Below are 10,891 nucleotides of genomic sequence, written 5' to 3'. Positions count from 1 at the left end.
AGCGCCCTAGAAGCGCCAATGGGGTGCGTGAGCCGGCTGTGCCGCGCCGTGTGCCCTGCCTGGGGCTAACTGCGCTAATTGGGGCAGGGGCCGTAACGCTCCAGAACAGGTTAATGGCGCCGTCCATGGGGAAGGGGGCACTTTGCATGGATTGCGATGTTTCTGGCTAGGAAGTGAGCAAATTCCCTCTAGGGGTTCGTGATTTGGCTACATTTCATGAGAACATTCCCTTGAAAATGCTGAAAGGAAACAGAATCGCCGTCCTGATACCGTTTTGGGGCTGATGTCCTTTAATTTCTCTGCGATCTCCAGCTGGTGTCCAACAGATACTCGGCTCCAATCCATTTTTCATAGCTGTCTGCTGGCTCATTCAGGTCTGTTAGTTTCTTGGGTTGGTGAAGTGTCACAGTGGTGGGAAGCTGGATGAGATGGTTGGCTTTCATTTAGGGTGGGTAAATGGTAAGGGAATGAGAAAGGGGAAGTAAAGTACATAACAGAGACCTCTTTGGGGTAAATATGTGAGAGAGAGGCAATACAAGGGAAAAGGTAGAGAATAGTGCAGGGAAAGAAAGATATAAAGACTTGGTGGGGGAGAGACGGAAGAGGAAATAATAGATAATAGGAAAGAACCTAAAATGAGGATGAGAAGAGAAAACAAGATGTAACAAAAGCCTTGTCAAAAGAGTAAGCTAATTAGAAAAAAAACAAGTTAATTGAATTGGAAGTTGAAAGACGATGGTACAATAAAATATGTTAAAGAACTTTTATATTTCTAAATTCAGGGAATGGGGTGTGCTAGCGTTTTTCACATGTAAAATTGTAGGCTCAGTCCTCGTGCTGGTAGGTATAAGGGAAACTTTTAAAATGCTCTCCTTGTGCTGTACTGTCCCAATTGCGATCAAGATGTGCTTGAGGTGGAACTCCCTGGATGTAGAAAAGAGAAAGCAGAAAGTTATGTATAAGGGGCCTCTGACTCTAATGTGTTTCTACTTTGGTCTGCTGGACTTGGACTTGATAACCTTCTAATAGTGTTGCAGAGCTCATCTTTTTTTCTTGGGCTTGAGAGTTTTACTATTTTAGAACCAATGATGAGTAATTGCCAAACTCACTACAGGTGCCTTTAAGTACCTTTCAGTAACGCTTTTTTGTAGCTCGGTTTAACAAATGGAATTTATGACACTGAACATCCTAAATCCTCATGTGTGCTTGCTCTCAATGATGCTGTAGGCAGCTGTGTAGATTTTTCTTTTTTTAGTGCAAGAACATCAAATATTCACATGAGAACATAAGAGGGTCCATACTGGGTCACAGGAGTGGTCCATCTAGCCCAGTGTCCTGTCTTCTGGCAGTGGCCAGTGCCAGATGACTCAGGGGAATGAACAGAACAGGGCACTTATCAAGAGATCCATCCCCTGATGACTAGTCCTAGCTTCTGGCAGTCAAAAGTTAGGAACACCCAGGGCACGGAGTTGCATCCCTGACCAGTCTTGGCTAATAGCCATTGATGGACCTATCCTCCGTGAATTTGTCTAATTCTTTCCCAAACCAATTATATTTTTGGCTTTCACAACATCTCCTGACAATGGGTTCCACAGGTTGACTGTGTGTTGTGTGAAGTACTTCCTTAGGTTAGTTTTAAACTTGCTATCTGTTAATTTCATCAGGTGACCCCACTTTTTTATGTTATGTGAAAGAATAAATAACACTTCCCTATTCATTTTCTCCATAGCATCCATGATTTTACAAATCTCTACCATATCCCCCCTCAGCTTTCTGTTTTCTAAGCTGAACAGTCCCAGTCTTTTCAATCTCTCCTCAGAAAGAAACTGTTCTGCCTCGCCAATCATTTTTGTTGCCCTTGTCTGCACTGTTTCCTGTTCCAACACATCTTTTCTGAGATGGGTGACCAGAACAGCACACGCTATTCAATATGTGGGGGTACCATGGATTTATATAGTGGCATAATGATATATTCTATCTTCTTATCTATCCCTTTCCTAACGATTTGTAACATTTTAGGTATCTGTTAAGAACTTTCTGTTGTCCTTTCCAGAGCTGTTTCAAGACCCAAATCTTGAGCAGCCAGTAGTGGTGCAGCACTGGCTGTGTTGGGTGTTATGAGAGCCCTGTACCCAAGTGTGTCAGATATTTGAAGTTGATACTCACCTAGTTGCCTGTGGTAGGCAAGCTCCTGTTGTGTGGGGTTTAGAATCATATCCCGCATCTGAATCTGCCCAGGTGCAGGTCTGCCAACACAGAACCCCATTGAAGTCAAAGGGGATCTACTCACTCAGGTGCATGGATTGTGCCTAGATGGATCCAGTTGCAGGATCTAGCCTCTAGAATCTAGATACTTAACTATTTACTAGATAAGGGGCTTCAAGACATAGTGCAAAAAACTCTTGAGCCTAGTCTACAGGAGCACTTAAAACTGTTGCTAGTACCCCAGTGCTGAAAAATGGTATATTTTGTAATGTAGCTGCATTCTTCCACAATGCTTATAGATGCCATTTTATTTCCTGGCACAAGATTCTAATATTATATTGGAGAGTAGGACTGAGACCCTGATCCTGCAAACATGTAGGTTATATCTACGTTACAGTGCTTATGAAAGAAAAGGAGTACTTGTGGCACCTTAGAGACTAACAAATCAAATAAATTTGTTAGTCTCTAAGGTGCCACAAGTACTCCTTTTCTTTTTTGCGAATACAGACTAACACGGCTGCTACTCTGAAACCTGTTACAGTACTTGTGCCGGCCTAGCTCCCTCGTGTAGACATGGCCTACATCAATAGAAGTTTTTCTGTCAGTGTTAGGAGTACCTCCTCCCTGAACAACATTAGCTACTGTGATAGAAGCCCTCTTTTACAGTGCAGGGAGGGAAGGGGATTAGAAGAGTGGGAGTGAGTTTGTCAGCATAGGTATGATGATCGGGGGGGTGGGATTTTTTTTTTCACACCCTGAATGACATAGCTATGTTGATATAACTTTTACATGTAGACCAAGCCTTAATTATAAGCTTAAATTTATACATCTGAGTAATCCCATTCAACCAGCTGCAATTATTTACATGCATAAGTGTCTGCAGGATCAGGGCCTTACTTGTATTTGAATTCCTGAGAAAGCAGGAACTGTAACTATTTTTGGAAGAAACATCTGAATATTTTTGTTAAATTGAATTCTAGTAAATCACTTTCAAATTATCCAATTTTAAATAATAAAAGCTGTTGAAAGCTCAGATATACGTTTTAAAATTGATTACTTTTTAAGTGCTTTGTCTACAATGATGTAAAAGTGTAGAACTTGCCTAAAGTACAGGCCATTTCTTTCCCACATGTTCATTGTGAGCTATAGATTGTCACTATGATAGCTTCTTAGTTAATTATTATATATTTTTTTAATTATCTTTAAGACATGCTTGTTTAGCAACTTTCTTCTTTCTGATAGATGGAATGATTGGAATATCTCTTATATTGTGATGGAGTTTTCCTTTACCTCTCTATTTCTTTTGCCATAGATGCTACTGAGTGTGGCCATTTTGAAACAGCCAGTAGCAGATTGGATGTAAGGAGAAGGGGCAATCTCTTAGGCATGAAATAATCATGGACTCTTGCGTTTTTAGAGTGAATCCATAATTATTGCTCCCCCCACTTTTCTACAGAGCCGTAACTTGCCTTTAGCAATATTTTTGACTTTTAACAATGCCTATTCTGTTAAATCAGCTTTACATAAAACTTTTTCCAGCCAGTACCAGCAGCAGTAAGGTAGGGGGACTTGCTCCTTCCTATTCTGTTCACTGCAGTAAGGTGTGAAGTTCAACACCCAGATGACACTAAAAAAGCCTTTTCCACAGTCCACACCCAACAGTTACAAGCCATGCAAAGCTGTGCATATCCTAAAGTTTTTAACTATGATTTAACCAGTCAGAGGTATGGTAACCTTAGTTAGTTACAAGTAACACCATTCAGTTTGTGTTCATACAGCAGCTTTTCTGCCATCATAGTTATTTGGACATCCATATCTTCCACTTTGCCTTCCTATAGTTTTCCATGTATTCTGGGAAAACCTGGGCAGATATCTCATAGCTGGAGGACATAAACACAGAATGGCAAGAGCAGCAGTACATGGCACGGTGCACTCTGGTTGTGCTAATGTGTGGAGAGGAAGACTAGCTAAATGGTTACCCTGGACCTGCACTTTTCAGGATATAAAAATGAGATATTGACAGTGATTAAGATATCAAAAGGAAAGGTGCTGGAACAAATTGATAAATAACAGCAAGTCACCAGGATTAGAGGATATACATTCAAGCGTTCTGAAGAAACTTAATGAACTGCCAAGAAAAATCTGCCATTTCTAATCAAAATTAGTTGTTATACCAGAGAGCTGGATGGCAACACATCTTTAGAAAAGTTGCGAGGGGCGATCCAAGGAATTACAAAATAATAAACCTTATTTTGATACTAGCTAAATTGATCGGAATTATATTTAAAAATAGAATTAAAACATATAGATAGGTATGATATGTGGACTAACCAGCACAGCTTCTTCAAAGGAAAGTCATGCTGTAGTCTGTTAGCATTTTTAGACATGTTGATATTGTGAATAATTGGGTTTTCAAAATGCCTTTGACAAAGTCCCTCAGAAAAGGCTGTTAAAAAAGCTAAATAGTCCTGGGGTGAGAGACAAAGTACAGTAATGGGTTAGAAGCTGGCTGTGGAACTAAAAAGTAGGAATGACTCACTCAGTTTTTACCATGGCGAAAGATTAATGGGTCCCAAGGAAATATTTTTTTACACTAATTTAGTTGTGGAGGTCACTACAACAAGATATTATAGAGGTCAAGAATTTAGCAGGAATCCAAAAACAATTAGATGTTTATATGGATAATGAGAACATCCACTGTTACTTTCAGTAGGAAATAAAATAACAGAAGAGATGTAAGCCTTCAGGCTTCAGGGCATAAGACAGCCTCTGACAGTGGTTAGTAAGAAATTTCTCTATAGGCAGACTCTTCCGTAAGTGTATACTACATGGTTTCTTGCATCTTCCTCTGAAGCAAGTGGCAGTGGCCACAATCTGGTGGCAATTCCTTTGTTTCTTTCTAGTCCAATCCCTCTCCCACTTTCAGACTCCTGTCCCAACCCATTTTTTCCTTAGTTTCTGAGGCTCCTTGCTACTCTTCACAGGAGTCTATTCCAGACACAAGCACTCTTTCCAGGACATCAGGCTTAGGAGATGAGATAATTCCAGCTACTTTAGAAGAGAGTGGTCTAAAACCAAAGGCAGTCATTCGGGAGTGATTTCCACAAGACCATCTGGTTCTCCAATTTATAATATGACTGCTGCTGTATCTAGCTGGGATGGACTAGTGTGTAGGTGATTGTCTCTGCCAGTTGCAGATTGTTGGCCTTGAAACACTTCCGATAAGTGGTTTCTAGAAGTGTTAGAAAGAGGGTATATACTGGATCTGCTTAGTTCCCTTTCTTCCGGATTTATCCATTTTTCTTCCTTCAAGAACCCTCAAAAACATGGGCAAAATTAATCAGCTGTTCTTCATCTCCTGCACTTTGGGGTAATAGAACCGGTCCCAGCCCCAAAAAGGGAACACGATTTGTATTTGGATTTATTCTTGGTCAAGAAGAAATGAAGCAACAACAGGGCAATAAGCCTGAAGAATCTCAAAAAGTTCCTGAGGAAGTCCAGATTCAAAATGGAAATGCCAGAGTCACAGTGACTACAGAGAAGATTTTCTGTCCTCAGTTGACTTATAAGATGCAGACTTCCACATCCCCGTTCATCAGTATCATAGCAGATTTCTTCATTTTGCCTTTCAACCTCACCATTTCTATTACAGATTGTTGCTCTTTGGCTCATCACTACCTCTGGCTGTTTACAAAGATGTTATCTTTGCAATTGCCCTCAGGCAGAAAAGGGGTTCATCTCTGTCCACTGGTCATTGACCTGTTGGTAAGGGATTCACCCAGAAACAAAGCTGAACAAGACATACTGAGAAGGAAGCCACTTAGACACTTCCCCTCCACAATGGTTAGCATACATGTTAATGAAAATCAACTAACGTTTCCCACGATCTTTATTTCTCAGGAGAGACAAAACAGACTAATTTTATTGGTAAAGGTGGTCAGAATCCTTGAGGATGTTTTAGTCCACTCCCTGTTGTTTTGGGGATTTTTGTGTTGTGTGTGGATGCACTAAGGTAAGCCCTAGTGTACTTGAGAGCTTGCCAATCTTTTCTGCTGTCCTATCTGCACATCCTATCCCTTTCTGCCAGGAGAATTCAGCTTCATTCAGAGCATAATAAACTGCCTAAAACCTTGTGAAGGTATTTTCTATAGCTGAGCTGGGCAGAATGGTGCTTATACTGATGCCAGGTTCAAAGGATGGGGAGCTAATACAGAGGTGAGGTCAGTACAGGGAACTTGGACTGCAGAGAGAAAACACAGTATAAATTGGTTAAAACTCAGGGCAATTCATTATGGACTCAGAGCCCTCCTCCCATGGGTGGATAACTCCCATGTCTTAATTGTCACAGACAACACCAATACAGTGGCGTATGTCAGCAGTGTGGGACAAAGTTGTCATCCCTGCAAAAGGGAGTGCACCTTTTGATGCCCTAGCAGAGTGAAATTTCTAGTTCATCTGACCTCTGCATATTCAGGGAAAGAAATTGTGATGAACTGGCTAAGTAGGGAAGAATTGGATCAAGAGGAGTGGAGTCTTCAACCAGAAGTGTTTCACCTCCAACTGAGGAAATTCAGAGTCTTGCAGGTTGACCGATTTGCATTACATACAAACTGCATGATTCCTCTCTTCTTTTCCACCCAAAAGAGGGATCCAAGGGCAGTAGACATGGATGCTATCTCCCATTGGAGACCAGTAGGCTTGCTATATGCATTTTCCCCTTTGGTATTCAGATCTCCCCAGAGTATCAGGAGGGAGAAAGCACTCATAGTATTAGTAGCTTTGTATTGGCCAAGAAGGCTACGGTTCTCTAGTCCTCTTAATGTGGCTCAGACCCACCTTTTTCCTTTCTTTGTGACAAGATTTGCTCTTGGATCAGGATTTGTCACCCATAGCCCCTGTGACTAACTGCCTGGTTTTGAGCTCTCAATTGAAAGAGAGAGGATACTTGGAAGGTGTCATCTCCAATCTGCCAGCATCTAGGAAAATTACGCTTCAGGTTGCACACATGAGGCCTGAGTTTAACTTAACTAAATTGATTTTTAAAACATTTTAAGCCAGTGAAAACCCTTTGTGGACACACACATCAGTTTAAAACAGGAAATATTGGTTTAGCTTGTGCCAGTTAATTTATCAAAACAAGTTCAACCAGTATAAGCCAAGTTTAAATGAACACGACTATGCTGTATTTTGCAGTGGTTTAACTAAATCAGTTTAAAGTCATACCTTCAATTAAACTAGTGCAACTTTGAATGTAGACTAGACCTAATACAGCAGAACCTCAGAGTTATGAACACCAGAGTTAAGAACTGAACCAGTCAAGCACACACCTCATTTGAAACCAGAAGTACGCAATCAGCCAGCAGCAGAGAGACAAAAAAGACACATGCAGTACAGTACTGCTAAATGTAAACTACCAAAAAAAAAAAATGGAAAGCAGCATTTTTCTTATGCATAGTAAAGTTTCAAAGATGTATTAAGTCAGTGTTCAGTTGTAAACTTTTGAAAGAACAACCATAAGAATTTGTTCAGAGTTGCGTAAACCCTCCATTCCTGAGTTGTTCATAGGTCTGAGGTTGTACTGTATTTCCTGTTCTAGAACTTAGCTCATGTTCAAGTGAGTGGTGCAGTACACGAGTGCTCTGTGCTTTCTGTCACACATTGTGGTGTTCTTATGGGCGAGTTTGAATAAGGGCATCACCTTTTCAATGTTATAATATCAAGTTGCTATGCTATCTAGTGTACTTTCTTCACAGGCAAAAGATTTCTTCATGCTTGGATATTATGCACTTTTTTAGAGCTGCATCCTTATATGTTGTCTTAGGATTCATTAAGAACCATATTGAGTTCCATGATGGAGCGCAACAGCCTGATTGAGCATTCATTAGAGCATTCGCTACCTCCAGACGGTGTCCATGTATTTCATCCCCATTAAGGATGGCCTTCCTGGTAGTCATCACCTCTGCCCAGAGGATGGTGGTGCTTGGGAGCCTTACCCTTCAAAGGACAGTACTGCACATTCCAAAATAAGGTAGTTCTTCAAACAGACCTTTATCTCCAAAATTAACACAGAGTTTCACAGAGTTCAAGAGATCATGCTCCCTTCCTTTTGCCCAAAACTGTCATTCAAAAGAGAATCTGTGGCATAAATTGAACATCCATAGAGCCCTTAAGAGCCATTTAAAAAAAAAAAAAAAAAGCATTTTAATCATGAAGCTGTAAGTCAAAAATGTCTCTCTTAGAAACCAGTATCAAAGCCTGTTTGCTGAGATTGGTGGTGCCTTTCTGAGCTGCAGGATCTTGTGCACCATGTAAGAATGACCATACTGGGTCTGACCAATGTTCCATCTAGCCCAGTATCCTCTCTTCTGATAGTGACCAGTGCCAGGTGCTTCAGAGGGAATGAACAGAAAATACAGTCATTGTGAGAACCATCCCTTATTGTCCACTCCAAGCTTCTGGCAGTCACAGGCTAGGGATACCCAGAGCATGAGGTTTCATTCCGGAACCATCTTGACTAATACCCAGTGGCGAACCTATTCTCCATGAACTTATCTAATTCTTTTTTTTAACCCCGTTATAGTTTTGGCCTTCACAACATCCCCTGGCAATGAGTTCTGCAGGTTTACTGTGCATTGTGTGAAGAAATACTTCCTTTTGTTTTTTTTAAACCTATTGCCTATTAATTTCATTGGGTGACCCCTGGTTCTTGTGTTGCATGAATAGAGCCATACCTAAGTCATGGTCCATTTTGGTCAATTTCATGGTTGCAGGATTTTAAAAATAGCCAATTTCATGATTTCAGATGTTTATATGGGGGTCCCGCCTCAAAAGGGACTTGTGGGGAGGGGTCGCAAAGCTGTTGTTAGGGTATTTTGGGATTGCCACCCTCTCTTCTGCATTACCTTCAGAGCCTCCTGCAACTGGGGGAGGTTCTTGGAGGTGGGTCTGATCTCTGCCCCAGAGTGGCCATGCAGGGAAGATGAAGTCCCAACCCTGTCCGGGTCTAGCAGCTGGAGCCTAGTGCATGGTAGGAGACCCTGGCTATGGCACCCTCAGCCCCTCCCCCTCCCCTACAATAGCTAGATTTCATGGGGGAGATCTGATTTTGTCCATGAGTTTGGTAGGGCCCATAGACGAAGGAGTAAATAACACTTCCTTATTCACTTTCTCCACACCATTCCTGATTTTGTAGACCTCTATCATATCCCTTCTTGGTTATCTCTTTTCCAAGATGAATAGTCCCAGTCTTTTTTAATCTCTTCTCGTATGGAAGCTGTTCCATACATTTAATCATTTTTGTTGCCCTTCTCTGTACCTTTTCCAATTCTCATGTCTTTTTTGAGATGGGATGACCAGAACTGCATGTAGTATTCAAGGTGTGTGTGTACCAGGGATTTATATAGCAGCGTTATGATCTTTTCTCTCTTATTATCTATCCCTTTTGTCATGGTTCCTAACATTGTTAGCTTTTTTGACTGCCGCCGCACATTGAGTGGATGTTTTCAGAGAACTGTCCACAATGATGCCAAGATCTTTTTCTTGAGTGGTAATAGCTAAGTTAGATCTCATCATTTTGTATGTATAATTGGGATTATGTTTCCTAATGTGCATTGCTTTGCATTTATCAACAGTAAATTTTATCTGCCATTTTGTTCCCCAAGTACCCAATTTTGTGAGATCCTGTTGTAACTCTTTGCAGTCTGCTTTGGACTTAACTATCTAGAGTAATTTTGTATCCTCCTCAAACTTTGCCACCTCCCTCTTTACCCCTTTTTCCAGATCATTTATGAATATATTGAACAACACTGGTCCCAGTACCGATCTTTAGGGGACACCACTATTTACCTCTCTCCATGCTGAAAACTGACCATTTATTCTTGCTCATTGTTTCTTGTTTTTTAACCAGTTACTAATCCATGAGAGGACCTTCCCTCTTATCACATGATTAGTTACTTTGCTTAAGAGCCTTTGGTGAGGGACCTTGTCAAAGGCTTTCAGAAAGTCCAAGTACACTGCATCCGCTGGATAACCCTTGGCCACCTTTTTGTTGACCCCCTCAAAGAATTTTAATAGATTTGTAAAGGGAAATCATGCCTCACCAAAGCCATGTTGACTCTTCCCCCAACAAATTGTATTCATCTATGTGTCTGATAATTCTGTCCTTTACTGTAGTTTCAACTAATTTGCCTTGTACTGAAGTTAGGGTTACTGGTCTGTAATTGAGAGGATCACTTCTGGAGCCTTTTTTAAAAAATGGTGTCACATTAGCTATCTTCCAATCATCTGGTACAGAAGCTGATTTAAATGATAGATTATGTACCACAGTTAGTAGTTCTGCAAAATGGCCACCTCGTTAGCGTTCATACCTTTGCAAATTTTTACAGGCTGGATGTTCAGGTATCAATGGATGCTGCATTTGATAGGAGGGTGCTCCGTTCTGTGGTCTTCCAGTAGTAGAGAAGGAATTTAGAACGCAACAAACGGTTCTGTTTCAATGCTCTCTGAAGGCAAATTGCTATAAAAATCTTACTTCCCCATAATTTAAACATCCGTAGCTCGTATATAGTACACCTTTGGTAAACCTCATTCTCCTAAATGCAAAGTAATGCACATTGGAAAACATAATCCGAACTATACATTTTAAATGTCATTGTGGATAGTTTTCTGAAAACATCCACTCAATGTG

At 40.9% G+C, this 10,891-nt stretch overlaps 1 protein-coding gene and 1 long non-coding RNA gene across 11 annotated transcripts in view; one reads left to right on the top strand and one right to left on the bottom strand.

Moving 5' to 3' along the window:
* Nucleotides 1–10,891, top strand: part of CELF1 (CUGBP Elav-like family member 1) — a 103,931-nt gene that overhangs the window by 528 nt on the left and 92,512 nt on the right. The window lies entirely within an intron of this gene.
* LOC122460571 lies at nt 1,241–8,849 on the bottom strand. Its single transcript, XR_006281970.1, has 2 exons — nt 8,739–8,849; nt 1,241–1,510 (listed from the first exon to the last, which is right to left on the bottom strand). It is a non-coding gene; the product is annotated as an uncharacterized LOC122460571 (long non-coding RNA).

Source organism: Dermochelys coriacea, chromosome 6 (genome assembly GCF_009764565.3).
Source record: "Dermochelys coriacea isolate rDerCor1 chromosome 6, rDerCor1.pri.v4, whole genome shotgun sequence".
Lineage (NCBI taxonomy): Eukaryota > Metazoa > Chordata > Testudines > Dermochelyidae > Dermochelys > Dermochelys coriacea.
This window is presented reverse-complemented; position numbering and strand designations above follow the sequence as displayed.